The sequence below is a fragment of the Schistocerca gregaria genome, chromosome 1, assembly GCF_023897955.1.
Source record: "Schistocerca gregaria isolate iqSchGreg1 chromosome 1, iqSchGreg1.2, whole genome shotgun sequence".
Taxonomy (NCBI): domain Eukaryota; kingdom Metazoa; phylum Arthropoda; class Insecta; order Orthoptera; family Acrididae; genus Schistocerca; species Schistocerca gregaria.
The window spans coordinates 223,423,541-223,434,703 of NC_064920.1; positions in this window are offsets into that span (position 1 = coordinate 223,423,541).

The window sequence follows — 11,163 nt, forward strand, 5'->3', positions numbered from 1 at the left end:
AACTAAACGAGCAGCGATAGAAATACACCGTTTGTTGCAATATGCTTGGGACAACAGTACATTTTCAGGCAGACAAACTTTCGAAATTACAGTAGTTACAATTGTCAACAACAGATGGCGCTGCGGTCTGGGAAGCTCTATAGTACGATATTTTCCACATATCCACCATGCGTAGCAATAATATGGCGTAGTCTCTGAATGAAATTACCCGAAACCTTTGACAACGTGTCTGGCGGAATGGCTTCACATGCAGATGAGATGTACTGCTTCAGCTCTTCAATTGTTTCTGGATTCTGGCGGTACACCTGGTGTTTCAAGTGTCCCCACAGAAAGAAGTCACAGGGGTTCATGTCTGGCGAATAGGGAGGCCAATCCACGCCGCCTCCTGTATGTTTCGGATAGCCCAAAGCAATCACACGATCATCGAAATATTCAGTCAGGAAATTAAAGACGTCGGCCGTGCGATGTGGCCGGCCACCATCTTGCATAAACCACAAGGTGTTCGCAGTGTCGTCTAAGGCAGTTTGTACCGCCACAAATTCACGAAGAATGTCCAGATAGCGTGATGCAGTAATCGTTTCGGATCTGAAAAATGGCCAATGATTCCTTTGGAAGAAATGGCGGCCCAGACCAGTGCTTTTTGAGGATGCAGGGACGATGGGACTGCAACATGGGACTTTTCGGTTCCCCATATGCGCCAGTTCTGTTTATTGACGAAGCCGTCCAGGTAAAAATAAGCTTCGTCAGTAAACCAAATGCTGCCCACATGCATATCGCCGTCATCAATCCTGTGCACTATATCGTTAGCGAATGTCTCTCGTTCAGCAATGGTAGCGGCGCTGAGGGGTTGCCGCGTTTGAATTTTGTATGGATAGAGGAGTAAACTCTGGCGCATGAGACGACACGTGGACGTTGGAGTCATTTGGACCGCAGCTGCAACACGGCGAACGGAAACCCGCGGCCGCTGTTGGATCACCTGCTGCACTAGCTGCGCGTTGCCCTCTGTGGTTGCCGTATGCGGTCGCCCTACCTTTCCAGCACGTTCATCCGTCACGTTCCCAGTCCGTTGAAATTTTTCAAACAGATTCTTTATTGTATCGCTTTTCGGTCCTTTGGTTACATTAAACCTCCATTGAAAACTTCGTCTTGTTGCAACAACACTGTGTTCTAGGCGGTGGAATTCCAACACCAGAAAAATCCTCTGTTCTAAGGAATAAACCATGTTGTCCACAGCACACTTGCATGTTGTGAACAGCACACGCTTACAGCAGAAAGACGACGTACAGAATGGCGCACCCACAGACTGCGTTGTCTGCTATATCTTTCACATCACTTGCAGCGCCATCTGTTGTTGAAAATTGTAACTACTGTAATTTCGAAAGTTTGTCTGCCTGAAAATGTACTGTTGTCCCAAGCATATTGCAACAAACGGTGTATTTCTATCGCTTCTCGTTTAGTTTTTATTGCCGTTTCAAATATACCGGTCATTTTTGAAACACCCTGTAGATTCATATACAGTTGACATCCTTAGTGAACAAGCAGATTTTAAACATAAAAAATGCCTGGAAAATTTTTTTATGTTATAAAAGAAAAAGGGTAAATTATCACTACAAACACAAAACAATACAAATATACAAATCAAAAAAAGTTTTCCATCACCCCAGTTGCCTAAACTCTCTTGTCCTTGGCGTGGCAAATTGCCGCTGAAGGCGGAAGAACAGCAATGACCAACAGCATGACGATCCTTAAAGCAATGGAAACCACTCCATTTCAGAAGTATAATGTGTGCCAACAGGACATGTGTCATGACGAACTCTCCAGTGGAAAGAGATTCCGGAATAATTCCCGATTTGGATCCCCAGGAGGGGACTGCCAAGCCGGAAGTGACCACGAGAAAAAGATTCTGCTCGACCGGACGCGGAATGTCAAAATTTTTAATGTGGTTGGGAAACAACAAAACGCGAAAAGGGAAATCCAAAGGCCCACTCTCGATATTCTCGATATAATAGGGGTCAGACAAATGAAATAGAAAGAAGACAAGGACTTCTAGTCAGATGGGTATAGGGTAATTTCAACAGCAGTGGGAAATGGTATAACGGGAGTAAGATTCGTTATGAATAGGAAGGTAGGGCACAGTGTGTGTTACTGTGAACAGTTCAGTGATAGGGTTGTTGATATCATAACCGACAGAAAACCAACACTAACGATAGCTCAGCTATACATGCTGACATCGTAAGCTGAAGATGAAGAGAGGGAGAAAGTGTATGAGGATATTGAAAGGGTAATGCATTACCTAAAGTGAGATGAAAATCTTTCATGGGAGACTAGAAGGCAGTTGCACGGGAAGGAGTAGACAGAAATGTTATATGAGAATGTAGGCTTAGTACAAGGAAGGGGGGAGGAGAAAGACTGAGTTCTGTAATAAATTTCAGGTAGTAGTAGCGAAACCTCTGTTCAAGAATCACAACAGGAGGAGATATACTTGTAAAAGACCGGGTGGTACGGGAACATTTCAGCTAGATTACCCATCATGGTCAGATACAGGATTGCAGGCGTGCCCAGGAGCAGATACAGACTCAGATCGAAATGCGTTAATTATGAAGAGTAGGCTGAAGTTTAAGACATTAGCCAGGAAGAATCAATACATAAGGAAGTGGGCTACGTAAGTACTAAGGAATGACGAGATAGGCTTGAAATCCTTAAAGGCTATAAACAGCACAATAAGGGATAGCTCTGTAGGCAGAACAGTTGAAGAGTAATGGTCATGAGTAAAAAGGGCAATCAAGGAAGATGTAAAGGAAAATATATACACAGAGAAGGTAACTGCGAAGAAACCATAGGTAACAAAAAGAAATACTTCAGTTGATCGACGAAGAAAGGAAGAATGTTATTGTTGAGAGAAATTCAGGAATACAGACATGAAAGTCGCTAAGAAATAAAATAAATACGAAGTTGAGTAAGGTAAAACAAAATGGCTCCATGAGAAATATGAAGACATAGAAGAAAATGATTATCGGAACGACTGACTCAGCATAGAGAACAGTCAAAGCAACCTTCGGTGAAATTAAAATCAAGGTTGTTAACATTAAAAATGCAACGGGAATTGTACTATTAAATGCAGAAGACATAGCGGATATGTGGAAAGAGTACACTGAAGGCCTCTGAGGGGGAACGTATGTCTGATATGATAGAAGAAATAGGGGTCGAATTAGAACAACTAGGGGGGCAGTATTAGAATCAGGATTTAAGAGAGGTTTTCAGGACTTAAGATCAAATAAGGCAGAAGGGATACATAAAATTCCGTTAGAATTCCTAAAATAATTGGAGAAAGCGGAAACAAAACCACTATTCACGTTAGTGTGTACAATGTAGAGTCTGGCGACATACCACCTCACTTTCGGAAAAATATCATCCTCACAATTTCGAAGACTGCAAGAGCTGTTCGAAAGTTATCGCACAAGCAGCTTAACAGTACATACGTCTTGAATGACGGTGAGTTTGGCTTTAGGAAAGGTAAAGGAACAAAAGATGCAATTCTGAGTTTGCGGTTGATAATGTAAGGAAGACTAAAGAAAAATCAAGACACTTTTGTAGGATCCGGCGACACGAAAAAAGCGTTCGCCAATGTAAAATGGGGCAAGATGTTCGAAATTCTTAAAAAAAATTGGGTATATTATAGGGAAAGACTGGTAATATACATGTTCTAGAGCTCTGATTAAAAAGGGAGTGAGACAGGGATGTAGTCTTTCGCACCTACGGTTCAATCTTTACGTGGAAGATGCTATAATTGAAATAAAAGAAAGGTTCAGGAGTGTAATAAAAGTTCAAAGTGAAAAGATATCAGTGATACGATTAGCTGATGACACTGCCATCCTTAGTGAAAGTGAATGTAATGAACATTAAAATGAGTATAGAATATGAAGTGACAGTAAATCGACGGTAGTCGGAAGTAATTAGAAACAGAAGAACTGAGAACAGCGAGAAACTTAACATCAGGAGTGATAGTCACGAAGTAGATGAATTTAAGGATTTCTGGTAGCTAGGCAGCAAAATTTACCAATGCTGGACGGAGAAAGGAGGACATCAAAAGCATATCAGCACTGCAAAAAGGGAATTTCTGGTCAAGATACGTCTACTATTACCGAACATAGGCGTTGATTTGAGGAAGAATTTCTGAGAATGTTTATTTGGAACACAGCATTGTATGGATGTGGAACATGGAGTGTTGGAAAACCTGGACAGAAGAGAATCGGAGCATTTGGGATGAGGTGCTACAGACGAATGTTAAAAACTAGGTGGAATGACCAGGTAAGGAATAGAGAGGTTCTGCGCAGAATCTTAGTGGAAAGGAATATGTGGAAAATACTGACAAGGAGAAGGTACAGGATGATAGAGAGTCTGTTGAGACATCAAACAATGACTTATGACTTCCATGGTGCTAGAGGGAGCTGTAGAGGGCGAAAGCTGTAGAGGAAGACAGTGATTGGAATACATCCAGTAAGTAACTGAGGACGTAGGTTGTAAGTGCTAGCCGGCTGGCGTGGCAGAGCGGCTCTAGGCGCCTCAGTCTGGAACCGCGTAACCGCTACGGTCGCAGGTTCGAATCCTGCCTCGTGCATGGATGTGTGTGATGTCCTTAGGTTAGTTAGGTTTAAGTAGTTCTAAGTTCAAGGGACTGATGACCTGAGCTGTCCCATAATTCTCAGAGCCAGTTGAACCATTTTGTAAGTGCTACTCTGCGATGAAGAAGTTGGCACAGGAGAAATCGCGGGGAGGGGGCATCAAACCATTCAGACACTGATGACTCAAAAACAGTTCATAGCTCCTGTAGCGCCAGGCTCACTAGCTTAGACTGATTACGCGACGCACGGGGGCATTAAGGCAGTTCTTTTTCACGCTCTCCTTACGTGAACAGAACGGTTACAAATGCCAATACGAGCCACAATGGTAAGGACCCTTTAACATACTGTTTACACCGATCTGTAGAGTGCACAAAGTTATCGAAACAACAAGAACGCAACGCATCACCATGCCTCATACGGTGTAGGAATCCGACAAGGATTCAAAATAGCTTCCAGTCGTCGCGGATTGGATAAGCACTGGTACTATTTGGTTTTCAAGGGAATGTGATACCATTCTTCCTTCAAAATAATAGCAAGTTGAGCTAACAAATATGGAAGTGAATAGCGATAACGGATCACTCTTTCAAACCCAAACTACGATGGCTCAATAATGTTGAGATATGACTTCGACGGCCATGGAGATACGATCCCCGTGCTCACAAAACTAGTCCTGGACGATGTGATCGGCATTAACTGTCGCGCTATCTTCTTGGAACATTGCATCACCACCGGGGAACAAACATTGTACCAGCCAAAATGGTCACATAATTCTTGGCAGCAATGTGACCTTACAAAGGAGCCATGGGGCCCACAGAGTACCATGATATGGCTGCCTAAATCATCACCGAACCCCTGCCACGTTTGACACTTGTTACGTATTCTCGATCAGACGTTGGAAACAGTATGAACAACACTCATCCTACAAAATGGCATTCTTCTATTGCTCCACAGAACGGCTTGTACGGCTTCAGTGCAACGTCCCCTTCTTATGGGCATTTTCTTCATTCACAAGTGGTTTTGATGATGATGATGATGATGATGATGATGATGCTTGGTTTGTGGGGCGCTCAACTGAGCGGTCATCAGCACCCATGCAAACTCAGAATTTTTAACCACTCCAATTTTTCACGTAGTCCAATCGAACCACTGTCGCGAATTATGATGATGATGAAATGATAAGGACAACACAAAGACACAGTCCCCAGGCAAAGACAATCCCCAACCCAGCCGGGAATCGAACCCGGGATCCAGAAGCAGCAACGCTAGCCACAGGACCGCGAGCTGCGGACACAAATGGTTTTGGAATTACAGCACGTCTTAAAACTTTGTGATTAGGTAGTTCCTTTCGTATTGTTTTGGTGTAGACAGGTGTGAGAGTGTGACAGTTTGTATTTCACGGACTTTTGCGGCTGTCGTCATCTAATGTTTCGTCACAGTCCTCTTTAATGACCATCTGTCACCATTATTCAACACAAAATTTTGTCCCCGCTGTAAGTTAGTAGATGTTTCTTCCTGATTTCCCTGTATCTTCGATACGGTGTCTCTTAAAACAGCAGAGATTTGGCCTACCGTAATTACGGAGGCACGTACCATCCGAGAATCAATAATCTGTCCCGCTCCAGTTCAATAAGCTCCGACACGATGCACTCACAACTACATAGGAAACTGCCCTGACCACGAATGACACTTGCAACGTGTCGACGACATTGCACAAGTGCCTTTCGTGGTTACACACAACAGTGCAGCCTAATGGAATGGATAGGATCTGCATGTACGTTCAAGCATTCGTTTATCGAAGTTTTTCCTTCAGTACAAGTAAGGGAAGGCGCTAAGTCATGGTGCAATCAATGTCAGATCTAGTAGGAATTACATCCCGACCCGATGCCTTGTTCCTATCGAAAACGTTCGTTTTCGTTGACTCGCTACCGGCGACAAAGCATTCCTGTGCTCAAGAGTTGTGATGTCACTCCGTCTTTTGGCCGCGTTTATGAGTGCTCTGATTCGTGAACGAGCTCTCCCTAGGCTACATATCTGCAGTTTGGTAAGTGGTTGCAGGCGACACCCATGGCTCACATTTAAGTCGCCTCAGTGAGGTCGGTGGCAGACACGTCAGAGGAACAGACAGTCGGGCGACAGCACTCCAGCGCGTTGGTGGTCAGAGTGGCTCTCGCGTCAGCCCAGACTGGGAACGTGGTGCTAACGAGCAGACAATAGGCCGCTGCCACGTGCTCAGACTGCAGACTCTGCGCCAGCCGTCGGTACCTGCTCCAGCTGTTCCAGTACGGGTCCCGTTGTATCTGGCAGTCGTTCCCAACATGGGAGAAAGTACTCCCGGGGGAGGAGAGTTCTATTATGGTTTAATCGAGACTCTAAATTATTTTCAAAATAATATGTATTGCTATTATTTCGTACCGTTTGTAGGTACTAGTGGCCTGGCGGTAGAATGTCCACCTGGAAATCGACAGGGATCGAACACCGGATTTTTTCAGCCTGCCTTTAACCAACCTGTCACTTCGCGATGCTGTGAATATTCACCACCAATGACAAGTCATCCGGATTCCGTCTTAAACTAGAGGTCCCTTTTCCTGGTAGGATTAATGAGAAATTTTGGGGACACGCCATTTGTCAAAGTGGAATCCTATTGAAAAACCTTCACCAGTCCATTGAACTAGACGAAATTATCATTATTACCAACCATCTGATATGCATTGTTGGATAAAGGACTCCTGTAGACCTTTCAGTTAGTCGTGAACCTATTGAGAAATTCACATCGTACAGCTACATGTGGAAATAATATTAATCACATTGAGCACCACAACTGACACTAATGTTAATGGTTAATGAAAACATTCGTTGCCTCAGGGGCCAAACAGGCTCTGGAATATAGTACTGAAATCTCCTGACGAGCTTACCCGACACTAAGACGAAGCTTTGCCAGATTCTCTCCAAGATTGTCTTATTCCAAGATGCAGTCTTCCATTCTGCCTCTTTTCACTATCAAATTTTACTTCACCCATCGTATTCTCCCGAAACGACACCCACTGACTCCTAAGAAGAAAGCATCACCTAACAAAAAATTCCTGAATGATGACGAGTGTTCCGAAGCTGAACTTATCCTTAATAGCCAAAATGCAGAGTTCTGCAATTAAGGTCGTCATCAAGCCACCCAACGGTGAAACAAATGTGGTGGACTGAAGAGCGGTCTCAGCCTGATTGTTTCGGTTTCATAATTAAAACTTTCCGATTACTGTTATAACAGCAAATAACTGATGATATTCTGCGTAGGCTTTAGGCTGAGATTCAGAGATCACTACACTGGAGGGAATCGCAATGGAAGGCATCAAACGAGACACAAGATTGACGCCCATTAAGAATGAAAGACAAACTCTGGGCAGCTACGTATCTCAGGATAATGAGGGTTGAATCCCAAGCCCGAACGTTCGTATATTTTGAGTTATTATTGGCTCTCTGTCGCTCGAACAAAGATATAATCGGCCTAAAATAAAAAAAATACCCTAGAAAAATAAATTGGCGGTTCCTTATCCTATAGTGAATCAACTGCACATCTGAACATTTTGAGTTTGGTGTGGAAAATGACACGAGTCAATTGACAGTGATGAAGTTGAGTGTTGTAATTCCAGTGAGGAAAAGGCGCCATTCTCTGGTCAGTCAAGAAGTGCAAGTACGTTTTATATTTAAAATTATATAAACTTGCTTAAGAAATTATTAAAATCATCTCTTGTGTTGTACAGTTATGTGAGTCTATGGTTGAATGCGATAGTGAACTAACTACGTGAGGGATGCTGTTCTGGCGTCTATGGAGTAAGCTTCAAACTGTATCGTGCAATACACACCATCATCGACGTTGTTGTTGTTGTTCGTTGTTATAGTCTTCAGTGCAAAGGCTTTTTTAATGCAGCTCTACATGCTACTTCATCTGTGCAAGCCTCTTCATCTCCGAATAAGTAAGACAACCTACTTTCTTCCGAATCTGCTTACTGTATTCATGTCTTGCTCTCTCTCCATAATTTTGAACCTTCACAGTTCCCCCGTACTAAACTGGTCGTGTCTTGATGCCTCAGAATATGTTATATCAACCAACTCATCTTTTAGACGAGATGTGCCACAGATGTCTTGTCTGTTACATTCAGTTGTCTCTATTCTCTTGTTGACTAAACTGTTTATTTTCCACGTTTCACTTCCATACATGGCTACACTCCAGATTTCTTCAGAAAACACTTCCTAACACTTACATACATATTCAATGTTAACAAGCTTCTCTTCTTCAGAAACACTTGTCTTGCAATATTTATATCCTCCCTATTTCGGCCACACTTAGCGCCTCGTTTCCTAATCAAGTTCCCTCAGTATTACCTGACTTAATTCGGCTATATTTCATTACGTTTATTTTGCTTTTGTTGATGTCCATCTTATATCCTCATTTGAAGACACTCTCCATTTCGCTCAGCTGTCCTACCAAGTCATTTGTTGTCTCTGACAGAATTACGGTGTCATCGGCAAAGCTCAAAATTTTTGTTTCTTCTCCCAAAAGTTTAATTCCTATTCCAAATTTTTCTTTGTTTTCCTTTACTGCTAGCTCGATGTACAGATTGGATAACACGGAGGAACAGGCTACAACCCGGTCTCACAACCATCGGCAGAAGCATGTTTTTTATCTATTATTACATCCGCTGAAAGTTGTGAACCCCAGTATCGTAGCTTGTTAACTTCAGCACATGAAACGTACGAAGATCACTGATTTGGCACTACACCTGCTGTCAAGTCTTTTTTAACTTCAATATATGTTATGTTGGTTTCGTCACGATACAAATGGATAATAATAATGCTGTAAGTTCATAAAAATAAAGAAGTTATCTTTTTGAAGAGTCCATGAAACTATGGAGGTGAAGCAAAGCACAGACAATCAAAGCATGCTGAGTCAGCAAATAAAATCACGATGTGGTGGAAATGAAAAGTGACAGATTATTCAGCTCTGGCAGTTCGACATCAGTTTTAACAAATGGGAAAAAAGGTTATAGGACTAACTATGCCTTGGGTGAACGTAATATACACCAGTGTACACAGTTTAACTACACAGAAACTCACGGTGCAGAATACTATAAAGTGAAGAACAGTAAACGAATAAGAGCACGGGAGCTGAAAATTACAACATTGCCCTGAACCTCGAGTACAACAGAGAACGACCATGTGAGAGTCCAAAGAAAAAGCACCTTGAGTCAATGCTGTGCTTGTTACACTCGGTGTCAACAAGATATTTTCGCATGCGGAGAAGAAAATTAGTGATTGGAATTTCGTGAGAAGATTCCGTCGCAACGAAAAACGCCTTTCTTGTAACGATTTCCAGCGCAGATGCTGTATCTTTTCTGTGACACACTCTCCCATATTTCGTGACAATACAAAAAAAATACAAAACGTGGTGCCTTTCTTTGAAGTTTTTCAATGTACGCTGCCAGTCCCATCTGGTAAGGATCCCATACCGCGCAGCAGTATTCTAAAAGAGGACGGACAAGCGTAGTGAAGGCAGTCTCCTTAATAGGTATGTTACATTTTCTAAGTGTCGTGCCAATAAAACGCAGTCCTTGGTTAGTCTTCCCCACAACATTTTCTGTGTGTTCCTTCCAGTTTAAGTTGTTCGTAATTGTAATACCTAGGTATTTAGTTGAATTTAAGGCTTTTAGATTAGACTGATTTATCGTGTAACCCAAGTTTAACGAGTTCCTTTTAGCACTCACGTGGATGACCTCACACTTTTCGTTATTCAGGGTCAACTGCCACTTTTCGCACCATTCAGGTTTTTTTCTAAATCGTTTTACAGTTCGTTTTGATCTTCTGATGACTTTATTAGTCGATAAACGGCAGCGTCATCTGCAAACAAGACGGCTGCTCAGATTGTCTCCCAAATCGTTTATATAGATAAGAAACAGCAAAGGGCCTATAACACTACCTTGGGGAACGCCTGTGTAGAGCATTGTTGGATTTGCACTTATATATAACTGAATGTCGTCAGCGTATACATGGTATCTGCAATGGCAGAGAACTTTTTTACATATAGCATTCCTAAAAAAATTATATATACCAAGATGGTATCTGTTCTTTCGGACCATTTTAGTATATATATAGTTAAGGCTCACCGGCCACTTAACCTTCTTCTTCTTCTGTGCGAATGCACAAACAGTGCCCGAACTCTTACGGGAATCGGCAACGCGCCGCGAGTAATGAGCATAATTGGCGGGGGCACTACGAATGTAGAGCGGGACAATACGTTGAGAATGTGGATTTCGCGGAAGGCGTGCCAGAGATAAATCCCTGCAGTCATGCTTTCCTCTGTGTCCTCGGTGGCTCACGCCGGCACGGCAGTTCAGCGTGTTCTGTAACAGAGCTGCGCGCTCTCTGTAACTGAGTCAAGGAATCAACGAACTTGAACAGATGACTACATCTACATCTACATCCATACTCCGCATACCTGACGGTGTGTGGCGGAGGGTACCTTGAGTACCTCTACCGGTTCTCCCATCTATTC